General features: G+C 43.3%; 1 protein-coding gene and 1 long non-coding RNA gene across 5 annotated transcripts in view; one reads left to right on the top strand and one right to left on the bottom strand.

The window, feature by feature from the left end:
* Nucleotides 1–1,855, bottom strand: part of MPPED2 (metallophosphoesterase domain containing 2) — a 159,653-nt gene extending 157,798 nt beyond the window's left edge. The window contains exon 1 of one of the 3 annotated variants that reach the window (XM_001505927.4): nt 1,633–1,855. The gene's annotated coding sequence lies outside the window, so the exon portion shown is untranslated. Of the gene's footprint in view, nt 1–46; nt 153–239; nt 368–1,632 lie in introns of those variants that run through there. The other 2 variants (XM_029061546.2, XM_029061545.2) reach the window with 2 other exon arrangements.
* Nucleotides 1,856–3,063: 1,208 nt separating this feature from the next.
* LOC114810194 overlaps nt 3,064–27,588 on the top strand; it is a 274,482-nt gene continuing 249,957 nt past the window's right edge. The window contains exon 1 of one of the 2 annotated variants that reach the window (XR_003757919.2): nt 3,064–3,160. This is a non-coding gene — a long non-coding RNA (uncharacterized LOC114810194). Of the gene's footprint in view, nt 3,166–27,588 lie in introns of both variants that reach the window. The other variant, XR_003757918.2, reaches the window with a different exon arrangement.

Below are 27,588 nucleotides of genomic sequence, written 5' to 3'. Positions count from 1 at the left end.
AATTGCCCAGGGGCACACACAGAGACACACACACGCCCCAGCAAACCTTATCTTCCAGGGCATGTCCGGCTGGTCCCGTCTCCACCTCCCCCTTGCCCTTCGGACCGTCGGGCTCGTTCTCTGCCGGGGCTGCAGCCCCTTCTGCTCACTGAGCTCCGCTGGGGGCTCGCCTTTCTTTTCTCTCCCTCTCCACCCCCCTCCCCCTTTTCCCACCCCTCCATCCGAGATTGATTGATTACCCTCAGCGGCCAATGGCTCTGACACCGTCCCATCCTGCCTCCGAGGATGACATCCCTCCCCGCTCCCAGGCGTCACACATTCCGACCGGTCCCGGCCGCATCCCTGGGACCAAGTGCGCTTTTCCTCGGGTCCCGCAGGTCCTGCGTGGGGAAGGGCCTCGATTTTCTTTAGCTTTGGGGCCTGCGTGGGTTTGTCCCCCCGCCCCCCCCTCGCTTAAAGTTTCTCTTCCTCTTTATATTTTGGTTCTGCTCTTTTCAATCACTGCACGCTTTCCTTCGTCAAAATGGGTACTCGGGGGTGGGGGGCGGTGGGAGCGTTTTAATCGGAATTTCCACCCCCCCCCAACAAAAATAAATAAATCCTCCCTTGCTTTCCCCTTTGACGCTTGGGGGGAATCTCTCCCTACATCCCTTCCTTCTCCAACACCCCCCCCCCCAGTAAAAATAAGAAAACCTTCCTCCACTGCTTAGGCCTCGAGGTACTGGGGTTCCAAGGCTGTTCTTTAAAATGCTATTCGGGTGCCTAGGAATAACTCGGGATTCCCAAGAAAAGGAAGGGATTTGCGATCGCTACTTTTTCCTCTCCTTTTTTCTTTTTCTTTCCACCGTCTCTTTTTCCGTCCTCGCTGCATCTGCCGAAGGAGGGAGAGAGGTTGGGCTGCGAGGGGGAAGGGTTGCAAAGCGACACAGACAGACGGACACGCAGACGGACACAGACACACAGACAGACACACAGACAGGGCTCCAAAGCTCAGGGATCCACACAGCCCCCAATCCCCCTCCCCTGCTACATTTCCAACATTTTCAGCTTCCTCGTAAGTGTACTTCGCATTTCGCCCCCTTGATCCTCTCTCGCTGCTGTCGCCTCGATCTCCAGCACACAATGCACCCCGGCCTAGCCCGGTCCTGCTCTAACATTATAACCCCGAGACTTTCTAGTAAACAGCCCTCCGATTCATCGCCCCCTCCCCTCTGCCAAATCACTTCCCTTCAACCTCCTCCTCAAAAAAGGGTGGGAGAAATGGTGGGGGGGGGGGAAAGAGGGAGAAATGAAGGGTGGGGGGCACCTTTAAAAAAATTAAAAGATCATTCGCTTCCCCCCCTGGAAAACCAAACCTCTCCAAAATGCGCCTTCCGAGTAAGACTAAACGCATTAAAGTCGCTTTATTGTTATTATTTTAAAGGGCAGCCGGGAGCAGACGCCGCTCTTGCCGCCGCCTCTGCTCCAGTTGGATCCCCCTTGTACTTGATTATGACAAGGCACCTCTAACCCAAGGCTTTGTGCGGCTTTATTTATTTTATTATTTTTTTTTCCCCCTTCCTCCTTCCCATCTGATCGTCGCCCTCTTCTTCCCTGCCCCCACCTCCTCCTCCCCTCTCCGGGGCAGATTACCTTTCTCCGGCTGGGATGTGGGTCCGGGAGGGGGGGGGAAATGCCTTCAGTGTCGGGGTGGGAGGCGAGGTCCAGGGGGGTGGTGGGCACGGGGAAGGAGGGCACGGGGAAGGGCACGAAGGTGGCCGAGGCAGGGCAGAACCTTCGACCCCGAAGGTCCCTCCCTGGAAGGCTGGAGTGGAAATGGGAGCCAAGGGAAGGGGGAGGGAGAGGAGGGAGAGCAGCCTCGATCTGGGGAGAAAGAGGGAGAGGGAGAAAGAGGGGAGGAGAAGAGGGAGAGGAGAGAGAGCTGAGCCTGAAAAGAGAGAGGAGAGCAGGGAGTGCAGTGACGGGTTCAGCCACTGGGGTCAGGGAGCAGAACACCAGGAAACAGGGCGGGCCATCGCACACTCACACTCACACTCAGCAGCCTCTCCTGCCAGGGAGCCCGGGGAAAAGGTGATGGGGTGGGGGAACCCCCAAAGGAATCCGCCATCTGGGGGAGGGGGGGCCGTCGGGGGGTCAAGCAGGAGGCAAGCTCAGGAGACGTCGGTGGAGGGCTGGCACAAAAGGGGAGGAATGTCGTAGAGACTTTCCCAAGCTGGAGATTTTTCAGAAGGGAGACCCAACAGCCCACTCCTGCCTGGAGCCGGCAGGAGCTGGAGTCTCTTGCTGGTCCTGAAAAAAGGGCTTCTGCCAGGACGGACACACTGGTGGGTCGCTCCTGCCCATGAAAGCTACCACTGTCTGCCAACTCCCACCCCATCAGCAGGCTGGTGGAAAACTGTCTTCCCCGATCCCCCCTAATACCCCCAAACCTCCAGGCTGGACACCTTCCTGAAGGTTCATTACAGAGGAGGTAATGAGAAACTAAGATCACCTGTTCCCACCCTTTCACCGGCCTCATCCCTATTCGTAGTGACTTGACACTAAGAAGTTAGAGCCACTAGCTCTATAAACTTGAATAGGAAAGGCTTGCGGTTTCGTGATTACCGAAAAACAAATCCCCTTAAGCTGGAAGACAGCAGAGAAAGCCAAGCAGACCCCTGAAACTTTGTTTTCTGGGTTCAGGGAGGAGGTGGTGATCCCAGTGGTGAGACTGGGGTGAGGCTGCTTTTCTCCCAGCTGACGGATTTGGAAGGTAACCGGAGTTAATTCCTTTTCAGCAGTTAGACTCAAAGATCGGCATGTTCTCTTAAGGAAAATAGTGTGGGTCTTTGAGCGGTTTGTATCCACGTTGGACACTTGGTAAAATTAGCTGACCGGTCCTGTATTAGCTGAAAAGTATTTACACAAAGAGTCCTTCCAGGCCTCCTACCTTAACGATCAGAATCTCTTACACCTGTGCTGAAGTACACCTGTGCTAAAGTGAGCACTAACTAGTCATACTTCAGGTACTGTATTGCTCTGTGCCCCTGAACGGTAGGACCTGAAAGAAGTTTTACCTGAAGTAGAAGGTCGGAGTCTCTGAATCTTCAACTTTACTTTCAGGTTAGAAGGGGCCGATTTCCTCGGCTGCCAGGAGTCGGGATGGCAGTGGAAGAACTAGGTAAGGTACTGTTATTTTATTTCTTCTGGCAAGCTTCCTAATTAAGATAAAGTATAAGATGAAGTTTTGGAGTGCTGCAGCGTTGATTTTTCTCTGTGGATATATGTTTTTACGAATATCTCTAGAGGTATAAGCATGATTAGAGATATGACAAGGGTAGTTTCTTCTAAATGTCCTAAAATACTTTAAGTTAAGTGACGCTTTGAGACACTAGACCATCATATATAGATAGATTTCCCCCATTTTCATAAAATTGAAATATACATTACAGTGGAAAAGTTAAGATCATATGCCAATTGACTAGTTTCTATTTTAATTATGTCGGTCATAATGGATAAGTATGTCGCAATCTTTTTTTCTGGGTTGGCTTTTACTTTTGTTATTAGGGAAAATATATCTGTTCTAAATGTACAAGTGTGATTTCTTGAGGTAAAGCTAAATGTTTCAGTAGCAACTGTAATTTATGAAGAGAAAAAAAATAGACCGTTTATCTCACTCCGACTTCATCTTATGGAGAATAATAGCAAGACCTCCTTCTCTAATAAATTCAATGGAGGAAGGACAGAATTGAGTCCTTAAGTTTTCCCATGACAATCAACTTTTGTGCCCGAGCAATGGAAGTCTGAGATACGAAGGGCATTTCCCCGTCAAAATCTCTATCACTTATTTTGTCCTTTTTAGATTTTTTTTTCCCCCAAATGAGTTTTCTATGTTCTTTGTAGTATACGTCTGTTCGGAATTGGGCCAGGTCTGCTGCTTTTCTTGGGGCAAAGTTTCCAGTGAAGTGACCATACCTGCAGAATTGGACTCTAATCACAGACAGCTTACTGTCTCTTTCTTGTTTGCTCCTTTGAATATTCATAAATTAAGGGTTATATGCAACACAGTCAGGGGCCCAAATTGGGAAAGGTTGCATAGTAATAATATAAAAGTATAGGCAAACAAGCTACTAGGGCAAAAATGCTTTAGATCTTCTGCATTTACTTTGTGTTCCAGAGATAGAATGCTGTCACAGGATAACAGCTGACTATTCCCTCTCTGTAACATTGTCTAATTTTAAAGTTTCCTTTGTTGCTCGTGACAAATGGTAATGGAGAAAAGTATTGTTTGCATAAGCTATTGAGTAGAAAGGTTTTTATTTTAGCTCTTTAGAGGAAATCCTCTTTTTTAAAAATCTCCCAATTACATCTGGAAAAAAAATTAACGATAGGCAGCCACCCTAATTATGCAAAAGTGAATGATCTTTAAAAATATGAAGGGATATTCAACTGATCCAACAGAATGGCATCCCTCTAAGTCTCCCCCCCCCCCAAAGAAAAGATGTCTGAGCTGTTGTACAGGTTTGAGTGTATTTGTGAGACTGCAGGGAGGAGAATATTACAGTAATGCTTGACTCAGAAACTGGAGCTGGTAGACTGGTAGCTTTGTTGGTAGCAGAATAGCTCATATTAAAGAGAAAAAAAAGACATGACAAAACCCTCCTTATTTTTCCCTTGAGTAGTTGTAGGATCACCTGATGAAACATTTATTAAGCATTAATAAACAGAAGTAAGGGTAATTTTTTTTATATTGTTAAATGCTTACTATGTGCCTCTGGGGTAGACACAAGTTACCATGGTTGGATGTAGTCTTTGTCCTACTTAGGGCTGACATCAATCCCCATTTTACAAATGAGGTAACTGAGGCACAGAGAAGTGAAGTGATTTGCCCAAGGTCATACAGCAGACAAGTGGCAGAGCCAGGATTTAGAACCCAGGTCCTTCTGACTCCTAGGCTTGTGCTCCATCCATTAGGCCACCCTTCTCCATCCCTATGAGTCTTTATAGGGAAAAAACCAAGTCCTAGAAAGAAACTTGTATGACTCATTAAATGATTTGAACAATCCCTTTAGATTTCTTAAAGATACCTAGAAAGTCAGAAATAGTTTTAACTTATGTCTAACTTAGTATATGACTGAAACAATATTGGGTAATAAGAATATTTACAACAGGGACTATGTCACTTTCTCATCTGTGTATTACCCACCATCACTTAGTACAGTGTTGTGCACACACAAAGCGCCTAATAAAGTACTGTTATTACTATTGCTTTTTGGCCAAGAACTACTTTTTTTTTTAAAGAAAAACTAGGAAAACCATGAAAGTTCATGTTATAGCCACAGGCATTATCTCAGAACCCTTGAATTTAAATCCACTTCTGCCATCAGTTACAACAAAATACTTTCCCAAGCTTTCTCACAATCACCCGTGAAATAAGAGTCCAGTCGGTGAACAGGATGGATTTATTTCAAGGTGATCGACTGGCTGCCTGGAGTGGTGCATTTTCAAGTTTCATTAACATTCTTATTTGATGGCATCATCCTAAACAAATAATTGGATAGTCAAAGAGAAGCATTATGGCCCAGTAGAAAGAGCATGGGCTTGGGAATCAGAGGATCTGGGTCCTAATCTCAGCTCTTAGCTCTGCCACTCGTCTGCTGTGTGACTTTGGGCAAGTCATTTAACTTCTCTGGGCTTCAGTTACCTCATCTGTAGAATGGGGATTAGTACTGTGAGCTCCACATGGGACATGGACCATGTCCAACCTGAAGAGGTTGGACCGGCCCTAGCACTTATGGTGCCTGGCATATAGTAAGTACTGAACAAATACTATTAAAAAGAAAAAGGGTGTTGGGAGCCATGGTTTTGCGGCTTTAAGAAATGACACTATGAAGCAGGTGGGTGTCCTTACTCATGATCAAGGAGAACTTTTCCTCTGTGATAAAAGCCAAAGTAATCCACTCTCACAAACTGAGTAGGGTCATTAGGGATTTTTCTGAACTGCCAAAGTCACATTTAGACTTCTAGTTTCTTCTGGCCTCATGACACAATTGACAAAATAGCAAGGTGTAACGGATTTATAGAATACACGTCAAAGATTCAATTCTAAATTACAAGAAATCATTTCTGAAGTACTAGGAAAGTTGCAATTTGAATGCTAAAGGAAATGAAGGAATTTCAAACCTACTTTTATGGTAATTCTAATGTTTAATACTTTAAAAGATTGCACACAGAGACTTTAGAGGAAAGCATTAGTGGAAAGGGTGCAAATAGAGGGAAAAAGAGTCAGTTTTAGACCAAAAAGGAAATGGCATCTCACAAGGCCTGGCCAACAGAAGTGTAAAGGGAAGCCGCCCTTTGGCGTCACATCTTTCTTTCCCTTAAGAACCCCTCTTTTCAAAGGAGTAAAAGTCAAACCCCCAAAATAAGGAGTAGGCCCCAGTCCTTGGATTCCTCGGCAAATATCAAGGAAAAGAAATCATCTCAGTGTTTTAGAAACAAGCAGTCTGGGAATGCTGGAGAAGCTTTTTTTTAATCTGTTTCAGTAGAAACTATATATTGTAAAATGCATTTTTATACTTTAATATTTCACAGAAGACGTCACTTGCTCTGGATTTGGGGGAGTTTCTCCCCAATGGCCACTCTCTGTAAAAAAGTGTCATAGAATTCCAGGTCACTAATAAATAGCACTTTATTATGGGTAGCAAATGAAAATAAAATGTACAAAACCTGTAAAATCAACTCTGTTCTACAACAAAAATTTCTATCAAGTTTTCAGGCTTCACAGAAAGAACTTCCATTCAAAGGGAATCGGAAAATAGTTAAATTCAGAATATTCAACAATGTTCTGCCATTGACTCTAGAATATTTGAACAAATATAAAGGACTTTAATGACTTTTTTGAGGGAATGTTTTAGGATTTAATGCTAAAAAGGATTTAAAGATCTCAATACATGCACAAACCTATAAGATTTGATAATTGAAGATCTTAAATTCTGGCTTTTAGAACAGTCAGTTATAGCACTGGCTTCAGTCCTCATTTTGTGCCAATACAAGGTTCTAAATGATAATAAAAAGAAAATGTATTTTGCTATCAGTTCTTGGCCATCGATGTTGCTAAACCTCATCAATAAAATGACTGAGTTGATGTGCAGTTTGTGACTAATTGACATTTAAGCTCAGTTATCAAGAGAAAAAAATATAATCCTGTCACTGGACTCGGTGCATTGCACATTTTCATGGTTCAGTATTATCCGGAAAACCCAGCGTAGCTGTTTTCACAGCACCCAATCTGTGGCAAAGGAGTTCAGGTGTGGGATATCTGAAAAAGCCAAGTGGACCTTTTAATTTGTAGAACCTGAAGGGGGTGGGATGGGGAGTGTGTGTGTGTGTGTGTGTGTGTATTTAAAATTACACCCTGAAAACCTGGATATCTTGGTTTCCTTACCATCTGGGTTAGAAAGCCTGGTACAATACTTGGCTGCTGTTCAAATCTTGGGTTAAAATTTTAAAGTTTATACTGAACATTAGAATGAATATTCTTTGGCAATTATCTGCATTTAGCACAGAGACAGGATAGAATTTAACAAAAGAAACTGTGTAGATTGAGGGCAGAGAAGACATGGGAAGGGCTAGTCTGGTGTGTTCTGAGCTCCCCATGTTAGAACCATTCTACTTAGTTGTTATCTAGCTTCTGGAGCGGTGTTGGCAAACTGGCTTCTGCATGTCTTGGAGGCATATGGAAATTGATGATGAAAGTGTCTAGTGTAACTGGAAAGATAATTTGATGAGAGCTGAAGCAGTGAACTATATGAGAAACTGTTAAATCTGTTATCAAACAGTGCTTGAAAAATAATTAAACAGAAATACAAGCTATATGCATGAGAGGGAGCAAAAAAATGTTGAGAACACAATGTATGCAGTAAAACTTCTGCAGCTACTCCTGGTTCCTTTTTCTACCCTCACACTTTCCTCCATTTATCTCTAAGTAGACAATGACATCATGTCTCCTCAAAAGTATTCTGACTTAGGGGCTGGAATTGGCACATCCAGAGTGAATGCCATGTCTGGTGTTGGCATATTTAAAAGACTATCCTACATATAACCCTAACACACTTTGCAGCAACCAAAATCTATGCCTGTCCAGAACTCAAGGACTGAGGGCAACATAAAGGAACCAAAATAGAACATTTACTACTAGGTATAAACAGAAAGCATCACAGAAGGGGAGGCTGAAGAAGAATGATCAAATCATCAGGACGTTAGCAGCCTGTGAAGCCCTTAAAAGTCGCTCCATACGGGCTGCATTTGAGAAGGTTGCTTTGCTTTGTTCTTGACTCTGAGTAAAATCAAAACCGATCTAAACGGTACACAAAGCAGGCATGGCGTTCTGCCTTCTTAATGCGCCTATATGCCACTAAACACACTTAAATGACTTATGTTCAGAAAAGTCTGTGATCCTGTTCGGATTAATTCATGTCTTGAGCTGGCAGCAGACCTAAGCACAATCAGGGAAGGGGTGTAAGCCTGCATTTTCAAAGACATGCTTGAAAATTCGTACCAAAAGATCACAGGGAGACAGAGACAGCTGGAAAAATTGGAGCTGGGGCTCTGATTTTCATGCCAGCGTTACACCTAATGCAAAGGGAATGTGGATGATAGATTGTGAGTTATGTATGCTATTCAGTTCAGCAGCAGTCGGAACTTGAATGGAAAGGATTTAGAAAATAACAGCATAATATGAACCATAAAGAAAACTTGCTGAAGCAGATTAACGACTAATACATCAGTACCCTAAACAAGTCCGTTATTTATGGGGTTTTGAAAATATACAAATAAAGCACCAGAGGACAGAGTGAATTTCTGTAAATAGCCTCCTAGATGATTAAGTGGAAAGCATTTTACCCAAGTTTTTACATAGACATGGGTACTTATTTTTTAGCATCTCGATATTAATTTTTCTCCAGAGGATACAAATGAAGTTGGTAATGGCATTTTTTTGCTGTAATTTGATTGCTCTGGTCAGTCTCCATTCGGATGCCTTTCGGTCAATGACATTTACTGCGTGCTTACTGTGTGCAGAGTACTGTACTAAGCAGCCCTGTTTTAAGCATAGGGGAGAGTACACTACAATAGAGTTGGCAGACATGATATCCCTGCGCACAATGAGCTTGTCGTCAGTGTAATTTCGAGGAATTTTCAGACCTAACCTGGAATCAGGTATTATAGCTCTTATGGATAACTGCAACGAGCATAGGTAATGAAGATTGCAGCCACTGTTGACGTTCATTCTGTCTTCAGACTTTTACGTGTCGTGGTCATTGACAGTGATTGGGCCGGGCGGGGGGCGGGGGGGTTTGTGTATGGAAAGTGTGACCAGAGCATCTTAGTATCACACTGAAATATCCATAGAAATGCCTGTCACTGGCAACAGTGGTTTGTAAAGGCTATAACCCACCCTAAGGAACAGAGCAGCAGGGAAAATAGAAAGAGGAGTCATCAAAAAATTAGAGGGAAATCCATCTCCAGTGGAATATCAGTGGCCCCAGAATCAATGTCCTACCATATTTTGACAGAATACTCTTTCAACTGATTGTGGGCAGGGAACGTGTTTACCAACTATGTTATGTTGTACTCTCCGAAGTGCTTAGTACAGTGCTCTGCACACGGTAAGCGCTCAATACAACTCATTTCAGCTCTGACTGCAAAAAGGGGTTTATTGTTTAGAAAGGTTCACCTTTGCAGGATGTAAGCTACAGAGGTCCAGTGATCATGTGAGTGTGGGGCAAAAGTGCTCTTGAAAAAAGATGTTTATTTGGAAAAATCTGTTTTGTCTTGGAACCAAAGATTAAGATTGTCCACTGTGAACTTGGAACAAAACAAGATTAGCGCAGATTTTCTTCCTGAAGGCAGAAGACACATTGTTACAGCTACATACTAGTAATTGCTGTAACCATGGACACTACAGCTCTGACCATATTGATGGGGCAAAAACTAATTATTATCCTGCTATCAATAATTAATAGCCCTTGCAAGACTCAGTAGAGATCGTGGGCCCCTTTTGTAGATTTGAGCCCCTCGAGGGACAGGGACCATATCAAATTGCCACCTGTGTACTTTTTCCCAGCACTTAGTACAGTCCCTTACAGACATCAAGGGCTTAATACATACTGTGGAGTAGTGGGCAGAGAAACAGGGAGAATCCTGAGGGGATGAAGGGATGGAACAGAGACAGGGGACTGCTGACTCTGGGCAGGAAGAGACTATAAACCAAAACTAACTAGAGAACAGGACTCTCTTCACAGGCGGCATCTCCCTGGCATGTTGGAACCATCCCAGGAGGGTGTGGCATTGAAGGATGCTGCTTTTGAATTGTGACTCTGAGTTGATTCCTACCAAAACCATCTCGATACTGAATTGTGATGGTATCAATCCCACAATTGCCCTTAATAATAATAATGTGGGTATTTGTTAAGCGCTTACTGCGTGCCAAGCACTGTTCTAAGCGCTGGGGAGACATAGGTTAATCAGGCTGTCCCACGTGGGGCTCACAGTTTTAATCCCCTTTTCTTTTTTTACAGATGAGGTAACTGAGTCACAGAGAAGTGAAGTGACTTGCCCAAGGTCACACAGCTGACAAGTGGCGGAGCCAGCATAAAAACCCACGACCTCTGACTCCCAAGGCCGGGATCTTTCCGCTAAGCCACGCTGCTTCTCCGACAGGCTGTGTTTCAAACTGTTGGATCTGGGGCCTGGAGGACAATTGAGGATGGAGGAGACCTCTGTGCCTAGCTGTCTAACTAAAATTTGATTAGGCAAAATGGGAAAGATTTCTACAGCCGAGGCTACTGTGTTTGATCTTTCTCGTGGCAAGGGCTGTTTTCTTTACCAAAGCAAAGGTTTCAGTTATCAAGAGGAGGCTATTACAGAAGCCAAACGTCTAGAGGAGGAGCATGATCTAGTGGATAGAGCTCAGGCCTGGAGTCAGAAGGATCTGGGTTCTAATCCTGGATCCACCACTTGTCTGCTCTGTCACCTTGGGCAAGTCACCACTTTTCTGGGCCTCAGTTCCCTCATCTGTAAAATGGGGATTAAGACTGTGAGCCCAATTTGTGACAAGGACTGTGCCCAACTCCGTTACCTTGTATCTACCCCAGTGGTTAGTATAGGGCCTGACACATAGTGCCTAACAAATACCACAATTATTATTAATAAACCACAAATCCACATCAAACAGAAACTTCTCAATCCGCTCTCTTCCTTCTACCTATCATCCCTCTCTCACTTCAGTCCAGCCCAAACACTTCATTTCTTTAATACCACCTACTTAATTATATCTAAATCTCTTTCTCTCTCACCATTGACCTTACTCACACCCTCTCTCCTGCCTGAAACTCCCTCCCCACTTCATATTCAACAGACCTCCATTTTCCCCATCTTCAACAACCTTCTACAGTCATATTTCCTCCAGGAAACCTTCTCTGACTAACCACTCACTCCTCCAACCTTTTCTTCCTCCTGCATTGGGAAGCAGCGTGGCTCAGTGGAAAGAGCCCGGGCGTGGGAGTCAGGAATCGTGGGTTCAAATCCCAGCTCGGCCACTTGTCAGCTGTGTGACTGTGGGCAAGTCACTTCACTTCTCTGTGCCTCAGTTACCTCATCTCTAAAATGGGGAGGAAGACTGTGAGCCTCACGTGGGACAACCTGATTACCCTGTATCTACCCCAGCGCTTAGAACAGTGCTCTGCACATAGTAAGCGCTTAACAAATGCCAACATTATTATTATTATTATTATATACTTGCATTCAAGTCCCCAAGCACTTTGGTACTACCCACTCCCAGAGCACTTATGTACATATACTCTGTTGCTTCCCCTACCTGTAATTTTTATTATTGTTTATCTCCCTCAGCCCTAGATCATAAGGTTCTTGTGGGCAGGAATCATGCTTACCAATTGCATTGTGCTTAATATAGTGCTCTGCACACAGTAAGTGTTCAATTTATTTCCACTGATTGGTAAATGATTTGGCAACTCCAGGCAGTGTCTGTCAACCAGGGAGATAACTAGGCCAATCAGGAGTCACATTTGAGAATGGAATTGCATAGAAAAAAAAAATCTCTAGGAACTCAATCAAATGCATTTCAACCATTCCTTGATGACTTGCACCAAAAATCCTCCTTTTGTTCAAGTGACACAAGGCTGTAAATGTTTTCAGCATTAAGAAAGTTTAATTTCTGTAGGTTTTTTTTCCCCCAAACTGTTTGATGTGACCACCCTCTAATAAAAATCAATAGATCAGATTTTGACGGAGGGAGAAAGGGGTGTTAGGGTTTTCTAGGAAGCACAGTGAATAGCTCTTTAACTCCAGTTTTTCCTTTGTTTTCTTGATCATGCATTTTTAGCATTCTGTTGATATTTTCACCTTCTTATAAAACTGGTGGGCATATTTCCAACCTGTCTTTTTTTTTGTTTAAAATTTTATTTTATAAGAACCTCTTGGATGCATTTCTATTTTTTTAATGGAGCATGTTGATTATTGACTGCTGGAATGTATTTAAATGTGCATTTTTATTTAAATTGTGTTCCAGTGCCCAGAGGCTTTTAAGCAATTGCGCCTTAGAAAAAACAGTGAATAAGTAAATACTCCAAACACAACATTAGTTTAGATAAAATCATAGGCTAATATGTAGCTAGGCCTTTGTCCCGGTTTACTCTGCTTATGCTCACTGTTGATTTTTCAACATGGCTAATGGTCCCTGAGGGCTTCACCTGAGCACACTAGCTTTGACTATCATTAATTCATTTGTATTTTATCTCTTCCTAGTCATTCTGGGTGATTTAATAGTTACAACATGGCCCTGGGAATTAATAGTTATAGGTATATTCCTGGAATCACCACCAACCCATTGTGTCCTATAAGACAAGCCAAATAACCTTTTTTCTACCTCAGTTATCATCCTGAAGTAACACCCACTTTGCTTTTCCATTTAAGGCACTTCCAAGTTTTACCGTACTTTTGTAAACCATAATTTTGATATTAGCAGGCGGTTTGATCCTTCTACTATTAATCAGATGACTCTCAGAGTCTTGTTTGATGTAGGGACTGAGGCAGGGGAATGAAGGGAGAGGGACTACTGGGGAGGGCACCTGAAGAGGAGAGGGATGAGGGTACATGAAAGCCATTCAAGGGTGCTCATACCTCCCCACCACGACTTCAGACAACAAGCCCAAGTGTTTCTGATATTAAAAAGTATATTTCTGTGATGAAAGAGTGGATATTTCAAAAGCCTGAAGACCAAAACATTTTGCTTTTTAATATTATTGCTACTGTGGTACTTGTAAAGTACTTATTAATCAGTGGTATTTATGGAGTGCTTACCTTGTGTAGGGCACTGTACTATGGGTTTGGGAGAATACAATTACAATAGAATTGGTAGACACAGTCTTTCAAAGAGCTTCCAGGCTAGTGGGGGAGACAGCAAAATCCATTACTGATTCATTAGGAGAAGAGATGTGGTGAAGTGACATTCTGCGGGTCTAGGAGCCAGAGGCCCTGGGTTCCAATCCCAGATGTGCCGCTAATCTGCCGTATGTCCGTGAATGAGTCCCTTAACGTCTCTGTACCTCAGTTTCCTCATCTATAAAATGGGCTGATACTACTTGCCTTCTCTCCCTACCTCATAAGATGGTTGTGAGGGCTGAAATGAACGCATTAATGTAAGAGCGCCTTGGGAATTAAAGTGCTATAAAAAAACAAGGTTTCCCCTTCTATACTGTAAATGCACTGTGGGAAAGGAACACGTCTACCAACTCTGTTATAATATTCATTCATTCATTCAATAGTATTTATTGAGCGCTTACTATGTGCAGAGCACTGTACTAAGCGCTTGGGATGAACAAGTCGGCAACAGATAGAGACAGTCCCTGCCATTTGACGGGCTTACAGTCTAATTGGGGGAGACGGACAGACAAGAACAATGGCAATAAATAGAGTCAAGGGGAAGAACATCTCGTAAAAACAATGGCAACTAAATAGAATCAAGGCGATGTACAATTCATTAATAGAATAAATAGGGTAACGAAAATATATACAGTTGAGCGGACGAGTACAGTGCTGTGGGGATGGGAAGGGAGAGGTGGAGGAGCAGAGGGAAAAGGGGAAAAAGAGGGTTAAGCTGCGGAGAGGTAAAGGGGGGATGGCAGAGGGAGTAGAGGGGGAAGAGGAGCTCAGTCTGGGAACGCCTCTTGGAGGAGGTGAGTTTTAAGTAGGGTTTTGAAGAGGGAAAGAGAATCAGTTTGGCGGAGGTGAGGAGGGAGGGCGTTCCAGGACCGCGGGAGGACGTGACCCGGGGGTCGGCGGGATAGGCGAGACCGAGGGACGGTGAGGAGGTGGGCGGCAGAGGAGCGGAGCGTGCGGGGTGGGTGGTAGAAAGAGAGAAGGGAGGAGAGGTAGGAAGGGGCAAGGTGATGGAGAGCCTTGAAGCCTAGAGTGAGGAGTTTTTGTTTGGAGCGGAGGTTGATAGGCAACCACTGGAGTTGTTTAAGAAGGGGAGTGACATGCCCAGATCGTTTCTGCAGGAAGATGAGCCGGGCAGCAGAGTGAAGAATAGACTGGAGCGGGGCGAGAGAGGAGGAAGGGAGGTCAGAGAGAAGGCTGACACAGTAGTCTAGCCGGGATATAACGAGAGGCCGTAACAGTAAGGTAGCTGTTTGGGTGGAGAGGAAAGGGCGGATCTTGACGATATTGTAGAGGTGAAACCGGCAGGTCTTGGTAACGGATAGGATGTGTGGGGTGAACGAGAGAGACGAGTCAAGGATGACACCGAGATTGCGGGCCTGAGAGACGGGATATACCGTCCCATCTGAAGCGCTTAGAACAGTGATCTGCATACAATAAGTGCTCAATAAATATGTATGATTGCAGATGGTGGAAATGGCGAATATGAGGATGTGTGCTTACTTGCTGGAGGAGGAGTGAATTTGCAGTGCTTAAGGGGTATAAGTCCAAGTACATAGGTGATACAAGAGGTAAGGCAAGTAGGGGAAATGCAGGCTTGATTGGGAAAGACCTCTTAAGATATGACTTGATTAGGGCTTTGAATCCATCAATCTGTGGTATTTGAGTGCTAACTATGTGCAGAGCACTGTACTAAGCTTGTGGGAGGGTGTAATACAACAGAGTTAGCAGACACATTCTCTGCCCACAAGGAGTTTACAGTGAGGAGGAGAAAGATATTAATATAAATAATTTAAAAAGATATACTAAGTGCTGTGGGGTTGAGGGTGGAGCAAATATTAAATACTCAAGGGTTACAAATCCACCTGCAGGTAGGGAAAGTGGTGGTCTGTCAGATATGAATAATAATTGTGATGTTTGTTAAGCATTTACTCTAAGCACTGTTCTAAGAGCTGGGGAAGATATAAGATAATCAGGTTAGACACATTCCCTGTCCCACAAAGGGCTCACAATCCAAGTAGGAATGGAGAACAGGTATTGAATCCCCATTTTACAGATGAGGTAACTAAGGGACAAAGAAGTTACGGCTTACCATGGTTTTTATGGGTTAGAAGTTAAGTTACCTGTGCAAGGTCATACAGCAGCCCCTGGAAGAGCCCGTATTAGAACCCAGGTCCTCTGATTCCCAGGCCCAAGATTTTTCCACTAGACCATGTTGCTCCTCAAATGGGGAGCTAGTTCCATGGCAGAGGGAGGATGTGGGCGAAGGATTGGTGAGATGGGTAGTGGGCATTGGAGGAGGGAAGTGTTTAGATCGGGTTGTAGTAGGAGACTAGTAAGGTACCCAGCCCTCAGTACTTGTGTATATATGTACGTATTTATTATTCTATTTATTTTATTAATTATATGTACATATCTATAATTCTATTTATATTGATGCTATTGATGCCTGTTTACTTGTTTTGATGTCTGTCTCCCCCCTTCTAGATGGTGAGCCCTTTGTTGGGTAGGGATTGTCTCTATTTGTTGCTGAATTGTACTTTCCAAGCGCTTAGTACAGTATTCTGCACACAGTAAGTGCTCAATAAATATGATTGAATGAATGAAGAAGGAGAATAGCTGATTGAGGACCTTAAAGCAGATGATAAGGACTTGTATTTGATGCAGAGGTGGCTGGGCAACTATGAGGTTTAATTGCTAGAAGACTGTGGTAAACATTGTTTCTTCCCACTCCTAAAACATAAAACAATTTTCAGTATTTTCAGCATACATAGTTGTATACTAAAAATTTTTAAAAAGCTATTATTCTTTCAACAGAAACATTGAAAGTCTTAATATCAGGGCAAATTTTCTGATGGAGAATGTGCTCCTCTTCATTTTTTTTTTTAAAGTAGGAATCAGTACTAACCTATCAAACCCTAATTCCTGTTTTAATCCTAGCACAGGACACATCCTCAAGGACACATTTCTCAAAGCCTCCATCTTTCATGAGTTAACTCCTCTAAACAATAAGCTTGTTGTGAGCAGGAAATGTGACTGTTTATTGCTATACTGTACTCTCCCAAGTGCTTAGTATAGTGCTCTGCACACTGAAAGTGCTCAATAAATACAACTGAATGAAAATTAGGCTGTAAGTAAATCTTTTAGCATCATCAACCTAAGCAGGTTTTGTGTGCCTTAACTGTTCAATAGGGGGCAATGATGCTCAGGTTCCATACTCTGGAACAAATGACTTCTGTATGCCAAAACAGAAATCAGAGAAACAAACAAGTTTTACAGAGCTAAATTGTTTAGGATTTATTCAAACTTTTTTTTTGCCCTACAGATCTGGCCAAATTAAGAAAATCTGGAGGACAAAAGTGCCTAGGCCTATAACAATTCTTAACTGCTCTCCTGGGAGAAATTTTCCCTAGTGAGTAAATAATGAAGCTAATGACACATTCATTCAGTTGTATTTGAGCGCTCACTGTGTGCAGAGCACTGTACTAAGTGCATAGGAAGTACAATTCAGCAACAAATAGAGACAATCTCTGCCCTCAACGGGCTCTCAGTCTAGAAGAGAGGAGACAGACATCAAAACAAGTAAATAGTGTGTGAGCCCATTGTTGGGTAGGGATAGTCTCTATCTGTTGCCGAATTGTACTTTCCAAGTGCTTAGTATGGTGCACTGCACACACTGAGTGCTCAATAAATGTGATTGAATGAAATAGGCATCAGCAGCATCATATAAATAGAATTATAGATATATACACATCATTAATAAAAATAGAATTACAATTATAAATTTGTTCATTTGATCGTATTGAGCACTTACTATGTGCAGAGCACTGTACTAAGAGCTTGGAAAGTACACTTCGGCAACAGATAGAGACAAGCCCTACCCAACAATGGGCTCACAGTCTAGAAGGAGGAGACAGTCAAGTTCTATGGGGCAATGAGGTAGAGCAAAGGGAGTGAATTGGGGTGATGGGGAGGGAAGGGGAGCAGAGGAAAAGGGGGGCTTAGTCTGGGAAGGCCTCCTGGAAGAGATGAGATTTCAGTAGGGATTTGAAGCAGGTAAGTGCTAGTTTGGCACATTTGAGGAGGGAGTGCACAGCATGACAGGCGAGAAGGAGGCCCAGTGAGAAGGTCAGTACCAGAGGAGCGGAGTGTGCAGGCTGGGAAGTAGAAGGAGAGAAAGGAGGTGAGGTAAAAAGGGGCAAGGTGATGGAGAGCTTTGAAGCCAATAGTGAAGAGTTTTGGGTTGATAAGCAACCCCTGGAGATTTTTGAGGAGGAGAATGATATGCCCAGTACGTTTCAGTAGAAAGATCATCTGGACAGCAGAGTGAAGTATAGAATGAAGCGGGGAGAGATAGATTGGGACATCAGAAATGATGATGATGCAGTAATCCAGTCGGGATATGACGTGATAGTGGTTTGGAAGGAGAAGAAAGGGCAGACCTTGGCGATGTTATCAGTCAACTACTCGTATTTTGTGATGTACCTTTGTATTATGTTGAGAGCTGAAAAGGGGTGGGGAAAAAGAACCGATACACAAACTGGGGAAAACAGATGGAGAGCCAGTGGATATTAAGACGATTTTGCTTAATGAAAAATCTTTACTTGAGTGATTGACAATGTCAGATCATCCAAAAAGTCACTCACCATTCCTGCATCCCCACAATGCCTGAAGAAAGTGGGGTGGATTTCTGTACTTGTTGTGAACTTCCTCACCAAACAATCAATAAAATGATATTTACTGGGCACTTGCTGTGCGCAGAGCACTGTACTAAGCATTTGGGACTGTACATTATAACAGAGTTGGCAGATGTGTCCCCTGCCCACAAAAAGCTTAAAGTCTAGATGGGGAGACAGGCATTAGTAAAAATAAATTACAGATATGTATGTAAGTGCTGTGAGGCTGAGGGTGGTTTGAATACTAAGTGCCCAAAGGGTACAGATCCAAATGCATGGATGACACAAAGGGAAAGGAGTTGGGAAAAGGAGGGCTTTAACTTGTCGAAACAGTTGAACTGCATCTATTTTTGTGGATCCTACTTGACTTCTAGGTAAATGGCTGCCGGTTGTTTGTAGGTCCCAAGGTGATTTGCTGAAGCAGTATGGGCAATCTCCAGGCATCTCAGATCTGCTCATTTCCTGCTTTGGCACTCGGATATGTTTTTGAACAGGATGGATGTTTTGAGGAGGGAGTTCCCGGGAGGCAGGGAGATTGGCATGGGCAGGAAGATGTGGAGGGAATTTGTGGAACAGATTACTCACTGACTCCAGTGGTAGGAGTACTTTGAAGATGGTGGAGAACCCATTTACGAAGGAGCTTGCCCAGAGTTAATTGAGAATTTATTTTATGCAAGTGAATCATTCTCACTCCCAATATGCTCATAGCCTGTGCTAAATGAAGAAATACAGATAAGAAGCAGACTTCATTTCTGGATATTTATGTACATCTTTACAAGGTGAAACAGGATTTGGGCTAGTGTACTTGCTGGGGAAACTCTAGCTCTAATCAAATTAACATACTGTTAGAACAGTCAATCACCTTGCTTCCTCCTACCTTACCTCACTGCTTTCCTTTCTTTCAGTTACATTTATTGATAGCTCACTGTATGTGGAGCACTGTTTGAACCCCTTGGGAGAATGTAACAATAAGCAGACACATTCTCTGCCCATAATGAGCTTACAATCTAGATGGGGAGACACACATGTACATAGCTGTAATTTATTTTAATAAGTGCTGTGGGGCTTGGGGCGGGAGAGATTTATTCATTCATTCAATAGTATTTATTGAGCGCTTAGGGTGCAGAGCAGTTGTGCTTGGAAAGTACAATTTGGCAACAGATAGAGACAATCCCTAACCAACAATGGTCTCACAGCTTAGAAGGGGGAGACAGACAAAAAAGCAAGTAGGCATCACTACCATTAAAATAGATAAATAGAACCATAAATACATCATTAATAAAATAGAGCAATAAATAAATACAAGTATATACAAGTGCTGCGGGGAGGGGAAGGGAGTGAAGCAGCAGGAGGGAGCAGGGGCAATGGGGAGGGGAGGAGGAGCAGAGGGAAATGGAGGGCTCGCTCTGGGAAGGCCTTCTGGAGGAGGTGAACTCTCAGGAGGGTTTTGAAGAGGGGGAGATGAATAAAAGGAGCAAGTCAGGCATTGCAGAAGGGATTGGGAGAAGAGGAAAGAAGGGCTTAGGGAAGGCCATTTGGAGGAGATGTGCCTTCGATAAGGCTTTGAAGTGGGGGAGAATCTATTGGATTTGAGGAGGGGGGTATGAGGTGTGTTCTGCCAGAAGTCAGAAGTGGGCGAGGGGTCAGCGGAGAGGTAGATTGAGATTGAGAAGGTTAGCGTTAGAGGAGTGAAGTGTGTGGGCTGGGCTGTAGTAGGAGAGTAGCAAGGAGGGGTAGGAGGGGCAAGGAGATTGAGTGAGTGCTTTAAAGCCAATGTTTTAAACGGGCTTTTTTTGGATAAGGAGATGGATGGGCAACAACTAGAGTTTCTTGAGGAGTGGGGAAACATGTCAAAGGTTTTCCTGTAGAAAGATGTTCTGAGCAGCAGAGTGAAATATGGGCTGGAGTAGGGAAAGACAGGAGGCTCAGAGACTCAGCGAGGGGCCTGATACAGTAACCAAGGCAGAATAGGATAAATTATTGGATTTAACGTGGTAGCAGTTTGAATGGAGAGGAAAGGGTGGATTTTTTAACCACATCCTACTACAGCCCAGCCTGATCACTAAACTCCTCTGGTTCCAGCCTGATCACTCTGCCTCGATCTCATCTATCTCATCACCTACTTCTCGCCCATGTGGGAGTGGTAGAAGAGGAAAAGAGGGCTTAGTTAGAGAGGGCCTCTTGGAAGAGATGTGCCTTTATTGAGGCTTTGAAAGTGGGAAGAGTAATTCTCTTTTAGATACAAAGAGGGAGAGCATTCCAGACCAGAGGCAGAATGTGGGCAGAGATCAGTGGTGAGATAGATGAGATCGAGGTACAATGAGTAGGTTGACATTTTGTAAATTCAACACATAAGTGTCCAAAGAAACATATCTTGGATAGGTTTCATTTTTTACATGAAATTGAAATATTTATTCCTATTAGGGACTCAGTGTTACTGAATGCTTACTCTGTTCTGAGCACATGTACTAAGTGCTTGGTAAAGTACAACAGAGTTGGTAGACACATTCCCTGACTGCAACGAGTTTACAGTCTAGAAGTATGCCTTGAGAGAGAAAATACTAAACCTAAAAAATAAGCATAAAATAATTCATGGGAAAAAGGCATCAATCAAGTATAGATTGGAAAAGTAATGAAGATCTGTCCCAAGATGCATTTCTGATGTATTCCTCAAAGACAGCATGGTTTTGTCATGGGGTATGTTTTTTCTGAAGGCTAACATTCATTCAATCAATTTTTATTGCATGTCTGTGGAAAGAGTACTGTACTAAACATTTGATAGAATTTTGGTACAATATAATTAGACATGTTGCCTGCCCTCCAGGAGTTTAAAATATAGTGGGACTGGCAGATACTCAAGTAAGCTACACATAGTTTTGTGGAAGAAATAGTGTATAAAGTAAGGCTCATAAGTGCTGCGGAGACTTGTGCATATTTAAGTGGTTGGGAGCACAGGAGTGCTGAAATAGAAATTGCGGGATTTAAAGGTAGAGGATCAAAAATCAATTGAGGAAGGCCTTCTGGAGGAAATGGGATTTTTTTTTTTAAAGAACTTCAAAGGTGGGAAGACTAGTGATTTTGTCAAATGTGAAGGCGGGTGGAATTCCAGTAAGGAAGACATGATCAAGATGTCAGGTGTGGAAGAGACAAGGACAAGGCACAGTGGTTAGTGAAGATTGAAGAATCCAAGCAGGGATATAGTTAGAGAAGATGGGAAAGATCTTATTAATAATAATTGTAGTATTTAAGAACTCGCTATGTGCCAAGCATTTTGCTAAACAATACAGTCACATCGGACACAGTCATTGCCCCCTTTGGGGCTCACAATCTAAGGTGAGGAGAATAGGTAATTTGGTCCCATTTTTCAGGTGAGGAAACTAAGTTCCTGAGGAGTTAAATGACTTGACAAAGGTCACACTAAAGGGAAGTGGAGGAACTGTGATTAGAAGCCAGGTCTCCTGACTCTTGGTCCCGTGCTCTTTCCATTAGGCTACAGTGCTTCCAGGCAATTTGTTGACTTAAAATCAATGGCCAAGAGTTTCTGTTTGATGCAGAGAAGATTGGGCAATCATTGGAGATTTTCAAAGAGTGAGGAGCTGTGAACAGAATGAGGCTTTTGAAAAAGGATCCAAGGAACAGAATTAAGGATGGACTAGAAAGAGAAGAGATTGGAGGCCGAGAAATCTGTGAGGAGGCTGATGCAGTAGCAATTTATAGCAAAGTAGAGAAATTATCATCCTATTTTAGAATTAGCCCTGACACAGTGGTCAGACACTGCAGGCATATAAAAACTATATTTTAAATCTCTCCCACCTCCCTCTTCTCCCCTGTTCTAGGTGCTTTTCTGACCCCTTGTATCCCAAATTCATCCCCTTCTCTGCTGCCCCAGCCAGGAAGGGAAAGGAAAAGGCAACACAATGCCACTGGCAGCATATTACCCACTGCAATTGCTTGTCTTCCCCAACCTGTTTTTGTCTCTGTTCTCACTGCTGGTAAGGGTAGATAGGTGTACAAGGAGGAAATGGTGAGGAGCACCAAGCTGGTGTAGTCACAGTGAGAAGGGACCTGCACTGTACTGGACCCAGGGCTGGAGAAAGCATGCTTGATCCAGCTGTGCTTGCTGAAAGACTTTGGCAGAAATTGGGATACATAGTGACTGGATTGAACAGAGGAGGAAAGGGAAGTAGTACTAGGGCAGGAAATGTGTTTATTGTTATATTGTACTCTCTCAAGTGTTTAATACAGTGCTCTGAACAGCAACATCGGGTGGGGTTTGGAGGCTACTTCATCAATTTAGTGCAGTGAATTTTCCACAGTTTGCCCATTTGGAATGAGGGGCACCTCTGTTTTGAGGTTGTAAAAAGAATTGATTGTCAACTCCTTGTGGGGCTGAGGGAGGGGTGAATAAAGGGTACAAATCCAAGTGCAAGGGTAACGCAGAGGAAGTGGGAGAAGAGGAAATGAGGGCCTAGTCAGAGAAGGCCTCTTGGAGGAGATATGCCTTCATTAAGGCTTTGAAGGTTAGCAGAATGATCGTCAGTTGGACTACTAAGGGGGAGGGAGTTTTAGGCCAGAGACAGGATGTGGGCCAGAGCTGGTGGCCAGATAGATGAGATCCAGGTACAGCAAGCAGTTTGGCATTGGGGAAGCTTAGGGGGCAGTCTAGGTTGTAGTAGGAAATCAGAAAGGTCAAGTAGGAGGGGGCCAACGTGACTGTGTGCTTTCAGTTTCTTTTTGTTGTGTAGGGCAACCCCTGTTGGTTCTTAAGAGTGGGGAAAAATGGACTGAGAACCTTTTTGTTATTGCTTTTAGAAAAGTGATCCAGGCATCAGAGTGAAGCGTGGACTGAACTGGAGAAAGGCAGGGGAGGTCAGCAGGGAGGCTGTTAGAGAAGCAGCGTGGCTCAGTGGAAAGAGCACGGGCTTTGGAGTCAGAGGTCATGGGTTCAAATCCCAGCTCCGCCACTTGTCAGCAGTGTGATTGTGGGCAAGTCACTTAACTTCTCGGTGCCTCAGTTACCTCATCTGTAAAATGGGGATTAAGACTCTGAGCCCCACGTGGGTTAACCTGAATGCCCTGTGTCTACTCCAGCGCTTAGAACAGTGCTCGGCACATAGTAAGCGCTTAAATACCAACATTATTATTATTAATCAATTTGGGAATAGATAAGTCTTTGGATTAATGTGGTAAAATGGATGGAAAGGATGGATTTTAGTGATGTTGTGAAGGTAGAAGTGACAGGATTTGGTGGCATTGATTGATAGAGTTGAGTAAAGGATAATACCAAGGTTAAGGGCTTGTGAGACCGGGAGGTTGATGGTGATGTCTGCAGTGATGGGGAGGACAGGATTTGGGTGGGAATACCTTTGAACATATTAACTTTGAGGTGTCCGTGAGATATCCAAGGAGAGATGTCCTGAAAGCAGGAGGAAAGGTGAGACTACCGAGAAGGAGAAAGATTAGCTTTGTGTTGAATATTCTGATTTAACCACAAGAATCATTCCTTTCACTACCTCAGCAAAATAATTAGGTTGGTAACCTCTCACATGTTGTAGCTTCCATTTGGTTATGAGTCACTATTCACCTAAACCTTCCAAGTTACCTGTCAAAACAACAGTTCTCCTTTCCACTTCTGGGTGGTAGTTTTAGTTAAAGGAGTAGTTTGTGTGGGTTCCTGTACCTTGATCTTGTCTATCTCACCAGCAGCCCCTTGCCCATATCCACCCCCTCCTTTGATATGACAGGATCCAGCTTTTAAGCCCTACTAAAATCACATCTCCAAGAGGCCTTCCCTGACTCAGCCCTCATTTTCCCTAGCCACCCTCCCTTCTGCATCACTTTTGTACTACAATCAGTACCCTTTAAGAACTCGATATTCACGCCATCTTCAGGGCCACAGCACTTAGACATTAAAATGAATTATGGATATGTATGTCTCTCCCTTTGGACTGTAAGCTCCTGGTGGGGAGGACCCCTGTCTAGCAAGAGTATTGTGCTTCATGTATTGTTCTGCCGATGGTTTGCACTTAAGAAATTCTACTGATTGTCTCCTCATGCCTGTTGGCCTATTTATCCCACAGCCAGCAACCCTCTCACTTTCCATGGGGACTGGTGTCTAATAATTGTGCTTACTATGTGCCATACACTGTTCTAAGTGCTGGGTTAGATACTGGGTAATCAGGTTGACACAGTCCCTGTCCCATGAGAGGCTCACAGTCTTAATCCCCAGGTAACTGAAGCACAGAGAAGTGAAGTGACTTGCTCGAAGTCACACAGCAGACATGGTGGAGCCGGAATTAGAACCAATGTCCTCTGACTCCGATACCCGTGCTCTTGCCACTAGACTATGCTGCTTCTGCAATGACACAGTTGCTCTTAGACTGAGCACACTGATATATATCGAATAATGCATCTGGACCTTATGGAATCCCTTAGAGAAGCTGATTAGTTCAGTGCCTGAAACATGGTAAACGCTTAACGAATCTCACAATTATTTCTTTCTTCCATTCTGCTTTCTTCTGTGCTTCTCTCTCCCATGTTTGTCCCTTTTTGTCCTTCTGATGTCTGCCTCTACTCTAGCCCTGCTACTCCCCACATCCTCTGTTCTCCTCCCATTGAATCTTTTAACAATTACAACCTAATCAAGACAGTAAGGAAATACTTGTAATCTCTGCCCTTTGAAGAACATTCGTTGCTCAGTGCCAACGAAGAAAAGTGCTCTGTAAATTTTGGGAAATTAACAAAGTCACCAGCTGAAGATGGCTGAAACCCCATTTCCTCAGCGTACTTTTGAAGTCCTGTTCTTAGTACCCCAGGCAATTAATTCAGTTGTCAAAGGCAGGGACAAAATTGCTGAATCTGTCCTAGAGACACTTGGAGGCCATGAATTGGTTTTCCTGGAAAAGAAATTCTGGTGTCTGGAACAACAGGTCCAAGAGCCTTGGCTGTGGAGCTCTGTGTGGATGGAAGAATATGATACAGTACCATGTCTGTAAAGCGGGTGGTAAGGACAAATCACCTGGGAATAACTTCTCTGGAGAAAAACTGTTATAGTTTTGTTGCATCCAAAAAAAAAATAAGATTTTTCCATAGTAAGCGGCCCAGATTATGAATTATTCAGAAGACCAATTTTAAAATCACATTTACCAAAGTAGTTAGGATAATCTATGCTGTATTGCACCATGTGGTATGTACTAGATTTGGTACTCAAGGGTGATGCATGCTAAATTTTAAATATCTACTTTTTTGAAACTGGAAAGTCAGAGAACTCTGTGGATTTTTGTTTTACTCGTGAGAGGTCATCAGAAGCTCTAATTCAGGAAAAATGAAAGCAATAGATGTAGGTTTCCCAGTAGATTATACAACTCCATGAGCTTTCATCCTCTCCTGCAAGATTTCCTTCCAGCTGACAAAGACATGACAGGTATCGCCACCAACAACCAGGAGATCCCCTTCAAAATGAGTTCAAATGGTTTCAAGAAACTCATAGGTCACAGAGGTAAAGTATGCATAAAATAGCTAGCCTTAATTTGTAGCTCTTCTAATATTTCCACTCCAGAGGTGGCAGACCAAAATAATAATGAGCTAGATACTAATTGTGCAAAAGATTGGATGATACTATTCATGCAATTATAAATGGATTTGCATGTGTCCCAGCCCAGTGATTTAGAGAAGAATTTATTTCATCATTCTTGTGAAATCATGATTTTTAAAGAGTCGGCACAAATATGTTCTCCTGAACATTCAGATACCCTACTTGAGGGAAGGTTGGAAAACCAAACAAGCCACCATGAATGAAGAGACATGGGTAAAAATCAGTCAGGTAGGGCTTAAATCATGTCCTGGGATCATGGGACTGGGACCTTTTTCTCCTAAACACAAGCAGACTTAATGATACCTAAACAGTTCATCCTAAAGAATTATCTCAGGTTTGAAAACGAATGGTCTCCCTATTGTCTGGTAAAATCCAAGGAAGATGCTCAAGGATTCTCTTCTATTTGAGGAAGTGTTCTAATAAAAAAGCTTTCCTCTTCTTTCTTCTTTGGTCCCAGTTGTATTCTGCAAACTTCCTTCAGATCATTTTAGGAATGCATAGGATTAAAGTAACAGGAAGAAAAATGGTCCTAGGTATTTGCTCATTAAGTGTGTGAACTCCCCATTGGATTTCAAGCTCTTTGAGAGCAGGGACTGAATTTTTTCTTTCTAGCGTTGGAGTCTTTTTTTTCTAGAGAAGCAGCATGGCCTAATGGAAAAAGCCCCGGCCTGGGAGTCAGAAGGCCTGGGTTTTAATCCCGACTCTGCTGTTTACCTGCTATGTGGGCTTGGGCAAGTCACTTAACTTCTCTGCACCTCAATTCAGTCATCTGCAAAGTGGGGATTCAATACCTGTTCTCCCTCCTACTTAGACTGTTGGGACATATGGGACTTGATGATCCAGCGTGCAGCGTGGCTCAGTAGGGAAGCAGCATGGCTCAGTGGAAAGAGCATAGGCTTGGGAGTCAGAGGTTATGGGTTCGAATCCCAGCTCCACCACTTGTCAGCTGTGTGACTGTGGGCAAGTCACTTCACTTCTCTGTGCCTCAGTTATCTCATCTGTAAAATGGAGATTGACTGTGAGCGTCATGTGGGACAACCTGATGACCCTGTATCTACCCCAGTGCTTAGAACAGTCTGCCCATAGTAAGCGCTTAAATACCAACATTATTATTATTAGCCCAGCACTTAGTACAGTGTTTGGCACACAGTAAGGATTTAACAAATACCACAGTTTTTAATATACTATCCCAAGCACTTTGTTTCATGCACTACATGCTCAATAAACTATTTGATCAGAGTCCAACATACAAACACCCAACCAAGTCAAGCCCAACCAGCTTTATATGTTCAAATCTGGCCCAGATCATTTGCTCTCTGGCTGCCTAGTTAAAAGCATAATGAGAAAAGTTGAGAGAATTGGAACAGGGGTTATAATTCAGAAAAAGTGAGAGGAGATGCCTATTTGATGCAGCCCTACAACCGACGTCTTAGCAATAAGACTTACAGAAATATTTAGAGTGAATTTGAAAGACTTAACTAGCCTGATGGTGGACTTGCACTAAAGTATGTTTCGGTTCATTTTCGTCTAAACTGGTATTATGCTGGGCAGGAGAAGGTTGTATTAAAGTTTAGAAAGGTCCGTTCATTTAGGGATGTGCTTTCCAAGTTTTATTGGGCTGGTACTGCACTTCACTCACTTGCACTCTTGTATTTTCTTTCAAAGCTCTTCATGGTTCTGAATGAGTTGGCTACCCCATGACTTGCATTTTTGCTAGCCCTGTGGAATTCTCCATCCTTTCATGCAGTTGGTTTTGCATAAATACAGTGGGCTCCATTGTGCATATGCTTTTCAATTCAGAGGCTACTTCTTAGGAATTAGTTTCTGGAGAAATATAACTGCAGAATAGGTCCCTAGAGTTCCTAACATTGTATATATGCA

This window comes from Ornithorhynchus anatinus, chromosome 3, assembly GCF_004115215.2.
Source record: "Ornithorhynchus anatinus isolate Pmale09 chromosome 3, mOrnAna1.pri.v4, whole genome shotgun sequence".
NCBI lineage: Eukaryota > Metazoa > Chordata > Mammalia > Monotremata > Ornithorhynchidae > Ornithorhynchus > Ornithorhynchus anatinus.
This window is presented reverse-complemented; position numbering and strand designations above follow the sequence as displayed.